Source organism: Sorex fumeus, unplaced genomic scaffold, assembly GCF_029834395.1.
Source record: "Sorex fumeus unplaced genomic scaffold, SorFum_2.1 ptg000128l, whole genome shotgun sequence".
NCBI lineage: Eukaryota > Metazoa > Chordata > Mammalia > Eulipotyphla > Soricidae > Sorex > Sorex fumeus.
In genome coordinates, this window is record NW_026606185.1 from 32,425,555 (window position 1) to 32,439,646 (window position 14,092).

Consider the following 14,092-nt stretch of genomic DNA (forward strand, 5'->3'; position numbering starts at 1 on the left):
TGTGGACAGCAGGTATGAGCCGGGGGTGTGGGGGCGACTAAAACCTTATGGGAAGGGGGGCATTCCGGTCCGTCCTTCACGCCCTACCGAGGTCACCATTTGCCCCCCGCAAGTGGCTCTCCAGCACAGCCACGGCCCCAGAAGCATAAGGACTTAATGCAGAACCCGGCAGCTTGGAGCAGAAAAGTGAACGGACTATGCGTTAATCCAGGCCATCATGTCTGTCCGGAGGGGAAATGGTGTTGCCCCATTCGCCTTTTCCTCCCTGGAAAGAAAGATGGCGGCCGCATGGGAGCCTTGTGGACAGCAGGTATGAGCCAGGGGTGTGGGGGCGACTAAAACCTCATGGGAAGGGGGGCGTTTCTGTCCGCCCTTCATGCCCTACCGAGGCCACCAGTTGCCCCCCACGAGCGGCTCTCCAGCACAGCCACGACTCCAGAGCACAGAAACCAATTTCTTAACTATCTGACTTTCAGTAAAAATACTTCCAGGGTCAATAAGTGAAATAGCAGAAATCCAAAACCAACATTTAATTCTTGAACCCAGCTGTAGAAAGCAAATCACGTCACAATGCTTTTTCAGCATGTCTGATTTGGGGGTGGGTGGGTAAACTCTTAATAATAGTGGTGAATCTTTTAATGAAACAATGAATCTAATCAAAGCAGATAGAGTGTTAACTAGAATTCATCTGCCTCACAGGGACTGGGAGTGGTGGGGGGTGGGGTCTTATTGGGGTTCTTCATGGTAAAAAATAAGTATTGGTAAAGGGAAATGTGTTTGATATTTGCATGACTGAGACCTAAACCTGAAAGCTTTGTAACCTTTCCCACAGTGATTCAATAAATAAATAAATTTAAAAAAAAAAGTTCCCCACTCTGGGACTTCTGTGTATTAGTTTAAAGGAATAGATTTGAATTCTAGGAGGTCTTATCTCAGATTTCTATCACAGCTTCTGTTACTCTCAAAACTGCTTTCCTGAGGGTGTTAATAATTCTCTGGGCCAAGAGTGTTTGGCTACCATGACTTTCACATAGATAGATTAGGATTGGTGATAAGGGAACTTGCTTAGCACTTCTTGAGGAACACAGTGTTGGGGTCCTTTATATGCCTGCATGCTTCATCTGGGTTAGATTTGGGGAAAGAACAAAATAAGGATGACTCCCCTTCTCTTTTGACTTTTGAGGAAAGGGTAAACTGAAGAAAAACAATCCTTATTATAAATTTTGGGCAAGGATAATTTTCTTCCCTAGTATTAAACTTTGTCTGATTTCAAAATGAAGACAATGACACATTTCCAAAATCGCCAAGAAAAGTTCAACAAAAATCATTATATTCAGTAAAATTATAATGTGCATACGTGTGGGTGAAGTATTCTCTGAGTAAAATGGTTTTAAAAATTTTATTGCCAAAAAAAATCCATTTCTGAAAGTAGCAATCATGTGGGAAGTATTTCAGCAAAATAGAAATTATCTACATTAGGAATGCTGAGCTATGGGGATTATGTTTTAATGAAAAATAGCACAAATTACTGTAAAATTAATGAAGTAGAATTTTATGTAGAAGAATGAATAAATTTTAAGTTCTTAACTCTAAGTGAAACAAATTACAATTAAGATATAAAATGAATAGTTTATTCAGAATACTGCCCCTCCCAAAAAAGTAAAATTTACAAGGAAATGGAGGATCCAGAGTTAGTATAATTAAATTTTTTACCTTTCCTTAAATATATATACATATTTAATATATATTCCATATATATTTGGGAATATATGTATTCCAAAATACATATATTTAAGGAATATATAGTTATATTTAATATATTTACATATATTTATATATATGTAAATATATATATATGATGTGTCAGAACTAACCATCAACTAACAGATCCTTCTACCAATTCTTCTGCCTAATCCTTCTGATAATCAGTTTTCACTACATCTAGAGATTTATTTTGTTGATTTTACAGATTTTTTCCTTTATAATATTTCTCATATGAGCAGAATCGTGTTGTATATTTTTTACTTTCTGACATTTTATTTCAATTTTCATCCATTTTTATCTTAAAAAAATACTTTTACAATTATTTAATGACAGAGTAGTTTTACTTTAAGTATTTATACCACATCTCTAGTGAGTTGATAGAAATTTTTGTTGATTTCATGTTTGGATATTATGAACATTCTCTCAAAGTAAGTACACAAATGCATCCAAATAAACATTGTGTGGATAGATGGTGTTTGCATAAATGGATAGGAGTGTTACAACTGGATAATATGGTATTTTCTTTCTTTTGGATGGAGGGAATAGGAGGAGGGGGAAAAGAGGCAAATCTGGCCATGTTCAGAGGAAATTCCTTAGGGTGCTTTTGGGAATCATATGAGGTATGAGGATTTGAGCAAGAGTTTTGCCCACAACGGAATGATATAAAAGCACCTTAACCTTTGTACCAGTCACAAGTTTTGCCATCTTCTGTGGTGACTATATCAATTCACATACCCATCAACAGTATATCAGAGTTCCTACCAGTTTCAGCTTAATCCTTATGAAGTTTCATGATCAATTCAAGAGAGGCAATCTGCTGATAACTTTGCAGAAAGCTAAATGCAGAGTAAGTCATCTTTCTCAGGGAAAGTCTTCTTTCCCAGGAGGAAATTGACTTTCCCTACACCTGTAGTTCTTATCTTTTGCTTATCAACAAGATAAAAGATTGCATTCATCTGGGGAACATAAAGTAACAAAATGGGAGACTAACACCCAGGAGTGGCTGGGATTAGTACCAGGAATTTTGCTCCTTGACTTGGAGGCCAGCCACACATGCTAGGGGGAAAGGGAGCTCAGATAGAGAAGGGAACACCAAACAACGGGCGTTGGGAGGATCCTCCCAGGATGGGAGAAGTATGCTGAAAGTATATTATAGACCAAACATGATTGCCACTCATTGCCTCTTTTGCAAACCACAAAACCCAAAAGGATAGAGAGAACAAAAGGGAATTCCCTGCCACATAGGCAGGGTGGGAAGGGGTGGGGGGTAGGAGGTGGGAGGGATACTGGGATTTGTGGTGATGGGAAATGGGCACTGGTGGAGGGATAGGTATTCGATCATTGTATAATTGAAATCAAAGCACAAAAATTTGTAAGTCTACAACTGTACCTCATGGTGTCTCACTAATAAAAATTAAAATATATATATGGAAAAATCATCTCCCTTCTGACTATAAAAACTTTTCATTTCAAATCTTTAAAACAGATTCCTTGAAGTCCCTCTGTAGACTTCAGACAAGTTGTTTACTTTAGGAGTGCCTTTGATAAAAACAATTAGATCTCTAAATTTATTTTGACTGATTATTTTCTATGTAAGATGTAAAAGTGAAGATATACTCAAGTTATTTGAGGAATATTTGTTAGCATGAGAAGAATTTGTGGAGCAATGAAGCATAAAAGTATCATGATGGTAAGGACAATGGAATATAAAGAAAAGCAAAAACAGAGCTTCCTGTGCACACAGGAAAGAGGATATTATGACCAACTTAATCAGCTCTATCTAAAGTTAGAAAAGGTCAACAATATAATGGACTTATGAGACTAGGTACATGTTGACCAGTGAGAAGAGAAATGAGATGTCAAATGAGAAAAAAAAAAAGGTGATGATTACTGCTTGCTCTCAGGCAAATAACCCTCTGGATGTTTTTGAAAGGGATACATGGAACTCTTTCATTTAAATTAAAGTCACTCTTTTCTGAGGTGGAGAATGGTTTATTCAAATAGAGGGAAAGATGAGGGCAAAACATCAGGAACACTAAAACTAATGTTAATGGGAGGAGAAGGAGATGATGATTTCTGTGAGGCCTTCAGGTAGGTACTAGTATGGTGGAGAACAATTAATAGTGCCCAATGCCTCAAAATTTAAGAACTGATTGACGATCCACAATTAGGAGATTATGGTTAAAATTTCACCCTGTAGTTTTACTAGTGTATTTGAAATGGGAGCTTCATTGTATGTGATTTAGTTCTACGTGAAATTTGAAGAATTCACTATAGCAAAATAGTGAATTTAATTTAGTTTCACCTGAACGCGAAGACCAAAAAGGAAGTGCTCAAAGGTAAAGAAAATAGAATATCCTAACTCCTATTTCCAAAGCGCATATATATGTATGTTTACGGTTTTCTATTGAAGCATTAATTATACCACTTTCTTAATAATAAAATTAAATATGTCTGTCACTGTAATCTCAACTAATTTAACTCTTGGAGGATTGGGATTATATTTTATTATTATTTTAATATCCAAAGCTTCCTACATGTATATGAAATGATAATTTAAAAAATTAAATCATTGACACATGTAATTTTATTTTTCTAAAGATTCTCAATTTATTTTTTGAAAAGCAAAGTTTTCAACAATAAAACAAAATCTCCCAGGTATGTCTATTATATGAGGCAGCATGTTAAGAAACCATGATTTTCAGAGTGAGGTTGGCAGCATCAGTATTTTCTAGAAGCTTATGAGAAATGAACATTCCCAGATCCCCTTCAGAACAACTGACACCCCCAATCTATCATCTGTTCTCACTAGCCTTAACATTTGAGGACCACTGATGAATAGAAACAAGAAGACCTGGCATTTAAACAAATTTATTTTCATGTTTCTCTTCTATCACTTGTAAGCCATATACAAGCATTGTACTTAACAAGTCAGAGTTCAGTATGGGGGCTTGATTTTTGTTTTTTTAGATCATACATAAAAGGCTATCTTGAAGAATTATCATGAGAAGCAATGCTAGTTAATAATTGAACACAGTATCAAGTATAATATCACTATCATTAACACTATCACCCCATTGTTCATCGATTTACTCGAGTGGGCACCAGTAACGTCTCCATTTGTCCCTGTCACGTGCTAGTGTAGCCTGATAGCATATTGGGGGCTCTTTAAAGGTCAGGAGAATGAGGATCATCATTGTTACTGGTTTTGGCATATCGAGTACACCACGGGTAGCTTGCCCAGCTCTGCCGTGCAGGCGTTATACTCTCGGTAGATTTTCAGGCTCTCCGAGAGGGATGCAGGTTTTGGGGGTAGCCTCTAATCAGTCTCTGAGGTCTTCAGCTGCCGGGGCTCTGCTTGGGGTGGGGAGGGAAACTCAAACTACCCCCTCCAAGGGACCCTGGTGAGGACAGCCAGGTGTGGGGGCAGGAGACTTCTGCATATATATATATATATATATACCATATAATATATTAATTATAAGTTCTACTAGTATTTATTAAAAGGTGTTATATATTATAATTTATAAGTGTATTATAATTTTATATACTAATATTTATATAAAATTATAATACACTTATAAATTATAACACCTTTTAATAAATAATAAAATCATCTGATGCAAGTCAATATTAAATAAATGTCGATTTTTTTAATTTAATGCACATTTTGTCACTGTGATAAATTATCTTCCTAGAGAAACCTAGAAATAGTAAAGTGTGTGAGAGGAAAGGCACCTCTGTAACCACATTGTCAACATTTGTTTTGTCTTGAACCTTATTTCATGTCACTGATTCATCTTTATTTCCTCAATGACCATCATGGAATCAATGGTATAATGGATGCTCATTAAATATTGAAAACCAAAGAAAAAGAGCAGGGGTGGGGGTGGACATTGATATAGACTGAGAATACTCTTGCATTTGGCAATTGTCCTGAGTGTTATTTCAAAAGAGTAATCTAGATTCCAAACAAAGCTTGCTTCACTTCAAAGTCTATTTTATTTTTAGCATCACTCTAGTTGCCTTTGTGCCAAGAATGAATCCATTAATTGCAAAAACAAACAAAGCAAAACAAAAGAAACAAAAAGGATTTCTCTAAAGAATTACAGCTTTTCATGTCAAATCTTTATTTTTTTCAACTTGGGAGGAGACATGCTTATATAATTTTTAATAGCAACTACTTTAATAGTAAGTATCTATCTAAACAAGATTTCTCATATTTGGAGAAAATAAAGCCACTATGCTTATTTGACCTGTAATTTTGTTTTATTATTATTCTCTGCGCAGAAAGGGAAAAATAAAAGGATCAATCCCAGTGAAAAGCATGCATTTTTCAGAGCTTCATATCCTTCTATTGTTCAGCTTTAGTAAGGGTATTAAAACAGCTGCCTATAAACAGCATTTATTCATACTGCTCACACTTTCATAAAGCTTTCCCCATCCTCTGTCTTTAAATGCAAGGTCAGCTCCGCATTGGTATGAAAAGAAAAAAAGTGCTTCGGAATCACACATCCTTACCCTCCTTTTATTTCATGCTTCAAATATATCTCTGAACTCTGTTCTTGAATTGACTTACATTTAAAAACAATTCAATCACGCATTGATCAGCTGATTCAGTGACATAGACTCAGCTTGCTCTTGCCATTGTTTCTTTGTTGCTGGTGGGCCTTTGTTTGAATCCTGCAGTATCAGCCCTGACTGCAATAATTGATTGAATGAGCTGTGCCACTGGGGCACAAAATAACAAAGGAAAAGAAATATGAATGGTTAGTGAAAAGAAGTCCTGGGGAAGGACAAAAAAATAAATGTAAGTGTACCCTAATACTGCACTGTTGGTCAGATCCTAAGTAAGTCCAAAGGAACTAGGTGACTGTCTATTTTAATGTTTGATAGGTGAGTTGAAGGAGAGGCATTTGTGTTATAATAGCAGTGTTAGACCTTCAACTGATCATTTTTTTAAGCTAATGGCACCAACACACTCACTCAGAGATAAGTTCTGAACCTAAAATGCCTTCCCAGTTTGAGCTCCTTAGATAATATAGTAATGAATATTTTAAGAAAGTCTAAATAGATAATAGTCATCAAGTCAATAAATACATTCTGGCTACATCTTTGGTAACATTAGCATATAAATCCATTTGAGTGAACAACTGAGAATTTTACATTTAGCTTTTTCCTGGAAGTTGAATTAAACCTAATACAATCCCCAAACTTTCTAAGAGGTTTTCGTATATACATAAGTAAATAATAACCTCTTTAATTCTCAGTTTTAAAAAAGATCTTAAAGGTCAGAAAATCTTTGTAATAAGTAGCTTCGGGAAAGTAACCTTATCAAATTTTATCTATTGAAAACACACACACATAAACTCATGCAAACAATTGGCAATTTGAGCAGAAACTTAACAAGAGGGGGCCTTTAACTGATGACAATTTACATAACAAGTTTCAGAAAGAATCATTATATCAGTGAAAAAGACTTTTTGATTACAGTCCCTTATGAAGGAGGGACATTAATAGATGACAATCTCTTGCTCTATTACTAATTATCAAAGTAGATGAAGAGAATTTCTATTTCTTTAAATGTCCTTGCTTATACATAAGTGTGATGACTTTAAGACTCACTTTTTCCTCCCTCAACTATTTGTTCCATATTTAGCTCCTCATTCCTTTCCTTTTTTATTAAGCCTGTTTGTTCCTGAGGTTCCATTTCAAGAATGGCTTCAAAATACACCTGATACAGTTACTTAACAAAAAATACAAGACAGAGGAGAGACAGCTAACTGGCATAGGCAGTTCTACGTGATAATTTAAAAAGATAGATGAGTGTATACTCTAGTTGAGAGACAGTGAAATGGACCCCAGCATTGACTTTAAATTCCTACATGGGGAAAATTCCCAGAGTCTACAGTAGTACTATTTCTTTTTAATCAGTATTACTTCAGTTAAAAAATGTTTTCAGCACAGTGCATTAACATAATGCCTTTCTAGTTTTCTCAAGTCTTTTATATAATATACTCATATGCAATCATCTTGTGGTAAGTAGGTTGAATGAAGAAGAAACAAAGACATATTACTTGGCCCTGGATTAACAAAAGATGACTAAGAATAAAATTTCAACAGAGACATGGTTTATGTTTCTAGGGGGAAAGTACGTAGGTTGTGTTATGGGATCCCATAAATTTTCTTTCTCATTCAAGAGAAAGGAGTCATTATTTTTTACTATTTACCAATGATAAAATAGAAGGAAATAAATTAGGTTACCTACATAAAAACACAGAGGTAATAAATAATGTGAAAGAGTTTTGATCCTGGGAATCTTACATCATGGAAAAAAATATATATAAATATATATATTTAGTTATATATATAAAACCAAGCTGGAGCAATAGCACAGTGGCAGGGTGTTTGCCTTGCACGCAGCCAACATGGCCAACTCGAGTTCGATTCCTCCAACCCTCTCGGAGAGCCTGGCAAGCTACTGAGAGTATCTCGCCCACATGGCAGAGCCTGGCAAGCTACCCGTGACGTACTCGATATGCCAAACACAGTAACAAGTCTCATGATGGAGACGTTACTGGGACTGCTTGAGCAAATCGATGAACAACGGGAGGACCGTGACCATGACCGTGATATATAAAACCAATGATAAAGGTTCATACAAAATTGGGCAGAAGAAAAATCCAAACATAAGGCCTGAGTTTACCCTTCTCCTTAAAACCTTATCTTTCCTTTGTTCAGGGTTGCATATTAAACACAGAGTGCCTCTGAACCAGCGCTGGAGGAAAAATTTTTGTTCATTTATGAATTTTATAATTTATTTTCTTATAAATCCTCCTTTTGTGAACTGTGCAAGCAAGATGATTATTTTGAGAACATGATTTCACCATCTTCCAACCTACCAGTTTGTTGCCAATGATAATCTGTCTTGAACTATTAGAGTGTCTCTGAATTGACTGATCCTTGAATAGCAGTGGAACCAGATCTTCATAGCTACACAAAGCAGTGTAGATATCTGCTCAGTAAAGATTGCCTTTAAGGCAAAAAAAGTTAGATTATGCTAATTTCAAATATTATTAGTGATTAAACAATGTGTATAAAGTGTTTGTGTTCTTGACATACCCAATGTGCTCTCTCTATGACTATTCTTACTTGATCCTACATCAAATGCCAGTTAATGGCTCATAAATTTTACGATTATGACATTATATTATAAAATAACAGGGTTTTAAATAATTTTAAAGAGCATTTTCTAATTGAAGCAAACCAAAATTACATAATGGTAGACTATGTAGAGTCTTCCATTTGTTAGTCTCTCAATCTGCTTTTGGCCTGGGAAGGGATTTCATGCCTTTAATGTCAAATTGCACAATGAAGAAAGAATATGGAAATTCATTGATAATGTATGTATATTCATTGACCAGTGTGGCTTTCAAGAATCTTTCAGCTGGCAGAAGTAAAATGTTTGTCCGTTGACTTTTGCTAGACTTTGTTTTTAGTGTTTTTGTATTCTCAGGTAGTTTAGACTAGTACACATTGAATTACTTACCTTTCTTACTGTTACATGTTCTTTTTAAAAGGAATAGATATACTTTAAAAATTATTACAAGGGACTGGAGCAATATCACAATGGGTAGGGTGTTTGCCTTGCACGCGGCCGACCCAGGTTTGATTCCCAGCATTCCATATGGTCCCCTGAGCACCGCCAGGGATAATTCCTGAGTGCATGAGGCAGGAGTAGCCCCTGTGCATCGCCGAGTATGACCCAAAACCAAAACAAAATAAATAAACAAAACTAAAAAAAATCATTGCAAAAGAAATCACTAAACATGACTTGATTTTAAAAGAAACATCATGAAAGTAAGAGATGAAAATACTATACACATTAATAGTTCCATTATTTCCAAATTTGCCATCTTTATAAATTGAAAAGACTTATCTATCATTGAGGGAAGGCAAGATGGCTCCGATAATGGATTATTTCAGAAAAAAATGCATTTACAATAATTGTACATAACTGGATTTATCTCTGATCATGCAAAAATCAAGTAACAGGAAAATATATTTAAGAACAATTCTTAAAGCACTCTACAAAAACAATGAAGAGATTCCTAATGATGTAAACAAAGCTATATCTATTATATTTCCAGGAAAGTGGGTAAAATGGTAGTCTCCAGGCTGTGGAGTAGAACCAAAGGTGGTATAATGCAGCATTTCTCAGAATTTTTCTGTACCTGGTTTCCTTCAAAATTTATGTTGTTCTCATGTACTTCCTGTCTGAAGTTGGCCCCCTCATCTGCTTTGATGCCCCCTCATTTACTCAATGTTCATCTGTTTTACCCCATAATAATCTATTTCCCAAGAGGGAGGCTCTATGTATTCTTTCTCAGAATTTTTCTGTACCTGGTTTCCTTCAAAATTTATGTTGTTCTCATGGACCTCCTGTCTGAAGTTGGTCCCCTCATCTTCTGCTTTGATTCCCCCTCATTTACTCAATGTTCACCTGTTTTACCCCATAATAATCTATTTCCCAAGAGGGAGGCTGTATGTATTCTCATCGAATGAGAAATTAGGGCACAGTACAACATATTTTAAGGATATTTAAAAATTTTATTTAGGGAAATTATAAAAATTATCTAAATATATGATAATGTTTAACAAAATGGAACAATAACTTTGGTTATCACTTAATCACTTAACTTCCCGTTAGTTGTCAATTTGCTCGAGCAGGCGCCAGTAACGTCTCCATTTGTCCCTGTCGCGTGCTAGTGAAGCCCAATGGCATCTGTTCATTCTGGGAACATGAAGAGCCTCAAATCGATCGTTCATGATCTTGACAAAGAAGTCTGACCATCTGGTAGGTGGGCGGCCACGCGGTCTTTCGACATCCCGTGGAATCCAGTCAGTAACAGCTCTAGTCCAGCGGTCGTCTTTAAATCTCATTACGTGACCAGCCCATCTGATTTTCGAAACCTTGGGAAATGAGACAGCATCCCTGATTCTTGATCATCGACGGATGTCAGAACTCCGGATTCTTTCTCTCATTTGAGTGAAAGGTGATATTCCAAGCATAGCTCTTTCTATTCTTTGGGAGACCTGAATAGCGTTCTCATCTTGTTTGCGTAGGGCCCAGGTCTCTGAGGCATATGTTAATGCAGGAAGAACAGTGGAATCAAAGAGATGTGCCCGGAGCCTGAGGTTCTTCATCCTCTTAGCTATTTCTTCGACGTTCTTGAAGGCGTTCCTAACCACTCTCTTCCTCCTGCGCAGCTCGGGTGCCAGGTCATTTGTCATGTTGACCTCTCGACCTAGATACACATAGCTGTTGCATTCGGAGATGGTCATTCCGTTGACAGCGAATGGGGCGTCATGAACGAGGCTGTTTCTCATAAACATTGTCTTCATAAGATTCAGCTGTAGTCCTACCTTTCCACACTCATGGTCAAAGTCGACCAGCATTTGTACGCTTGGCTGATGTTTGGTGTTATTAAAACAATGTCATCAGCAAAGCGGAGGTGGTGTAATTGCCGACCATCTATCTTCACTCCCATTCCTTCCCATTCCAGTCGTCGCATGACATTCTCGAGGGTAGCACTGAAGAGTTTCGGTGAAATGGTATCACCCTGCCACACCCCTCTCTTGACATCAGCGATCACTTCTTTGTAGAATGGTGAGATCCTGGTAGTGAATCCTCAATACAGCTCACGGAGGATCCTGATGTATTGGGCTTGAATGCCCTGATTGACTAGGGCTTCAATGACCGCTTCCATCTCAACAGAATCAACGGCCTTCTTTAAATCAATGAACGTTAAACAGAGCGGCATCTTGAATTCCTGAGAAACCTCAATGAGCTTGGTTATCGTGTGGATATGGTCGATGGTGCTGAATCCGTTGCGGAACCCGGCTTGCTTGCATGGTTGTCCTTCATCTAGTGTTCTGCTAATCCTATTTAGAATGACTCGAGTGAAAAACTTGTAGATGACAGACGATAGGCAGATCGGGCGATAGTTGCCAATGTCATGGATGTCTCACTTCTTGAACAGTAGTACGGTCCTGCTGGTTTTCCATTGGGACAGAACCTTGCATTCAGACAGGTAGTGAGTGAAGAGCCAAGCCAGTGTATTGATGAGTACTGACGGCAGGTTCTTCAGGTGTTCAGGTCTGACCTTGTCTGGGCCGGGTGCTGTTTGTTTCTTTACCAAGGAAATGGCGTGTCAGATTTCGGAAGGGAGAACGTTGGAAACGACATATCCATCCTGTGGAATTTGGTATGTCGGCAAGTGGACATGGCTATCAAAGAGATTTGAGTAGAAGTCATGGATAATCTTCTCCATTGCCATTCTGGAGGATGTGATGTATCCATCAGGACGTCGGAGGGCAGTCATCTTGGTCTTGTAGTTGGCGAAAGACAGGCGGGCGTTACGAATACTTTTCCCAGCTTCTGCCGCATCTACCATTACTTCTGCTTTTCTCTCTTTGAGGTCTTCCTTGATCGCATCTCTGCACTGCTTTGAGAGCTCGGACATTAGCTTGCGGTTGCCTGAGGCATTCGCCAAACCACGCTGGTGAATTAGCTCAAGAGTTTTCGAAGATAGGCGATTTTTTTGTGGCTATCTCTCTCTTGGCGTTCCTCGCACATTCATGGAGGTGCTGAACCAGTCGATTGTATTCCTCATCAATGTTGTCAACAATGGCATCTTCCCATGTTGCTGCAATAGTACCAAAGAGTTCCCAGTTGGTGGTCATTCTGTGAGTTCTCTTTTTGAACTTTGCAGCCCTTTCTCCCCGCTCTGTGAAGTAGAATTTTGCATGAAGGAGACGGTGGCCCGATCCCCTTTCAAATTTTGGGACAACAGCAACATCGGTCAGGCAAAACTGTTGATTGAATATGATGTGGTCTATTTCGTTGTGGAATCGTCCACCGGGAGACTCCCATGTCCATCGTTTAGATTCTGCCTTCTGGAACTGTGAGTTACCATGAATGGTCTTGGTCAACATGATGAACTCAGACAGTTCATCGACAAGAGCATTGATTCATTCGAATGCCTAAGAACCGAATCGGACGTTTACATTTGAATAGATGTGGCTCACTGCCTGCAGTTTCTATCTTCGTTGTCTACACACCAACATCTCATTATGATGAAAGAGAAATTGAGAAGTTCTACATGGATCTAGAGAAATTCTATAAAGAAGACCACACCTTCTACAAGATCATTGTGGGTGATTTTAATGCCAAGATAGGACCGAGAAGATCAGCTGAAGAACTTCACATCGGGACCCACGGCCTAGAATGGAACGAACAGGGTGAGAGACTGTCTGAGTTCATCTTTGGTTATATAACTAAAACTAAAGTATAAATTAATTGCCTTATTACTGTTTTGGTGACTCAGGGACAGGGGAACCATTGTATTTACTGTTTCTTCAACTTTTGTTGAAGACCCATTGTATTTACTGTTTTTCACTCAAGTGAGAATAAGGATAAGAGTTCTGACCTTTGTTGATGATTAAGAATCAGGGCCGCTGTCTCATTTGCAAAGGCCCTGAAAATAAGATGGGCTGGACACGTAATGAGATTTGGAGATGACCGCTGGACGAGAGACACTGCTGACTGTATTCCATGGGACGTCAAAAGATTGGGTGGCTGCCCACCTATGAGATAGTCAGACCTCTTTGTCAAGACCTTTCAGGCTCTTTGTCTTCCTGGAGTGAGTAACACCATTGGGCTACATAGCACCCCAACTGGGACGGATGGAGTCATTGCTGGCACCTACTTGAGCAAATCGATGAGTAACAGGATATCAAGGGATCAATTTACTATTCTATTAATATTTGTGAGCATTATCAAATTTTTAATTACAAATATTTAAAAAGTAAGTAAGAAATCTCTCTGTAGAGATGACTTCACTCATCAATTTTACTTAATTGGGGCCAGGATGATAGTACAGTTGGCCGTGGCTTGTCTTGCATGTGGCCAACCCAACTTATGTTTCTGGGGCCCTATAGAGTCCACGAAGCCAGGTAGGAGTTATTCTTAGATTTTAGCCAAAAGTCCTGAGTACCATTGATTATGACCCCAGAACCAGAAAATAAACAACCCCCCACCAATAAGCACACCAAATTTACAAATATAATACCAATTCTATATAATTTTTCAGAAAAGTTGAAGAAATCAATCCAACACAATTCATTTTATGGAAACTGTTACTTTGATACAAAACCAGGTATATAAATTTAAAGAAAGAAAAATTGTAATGCAAAGTCCATTATTAACATGAAAACAACATATTTATTAATATTTTATCTAAATAAAGTTCAACAATATGAAAAT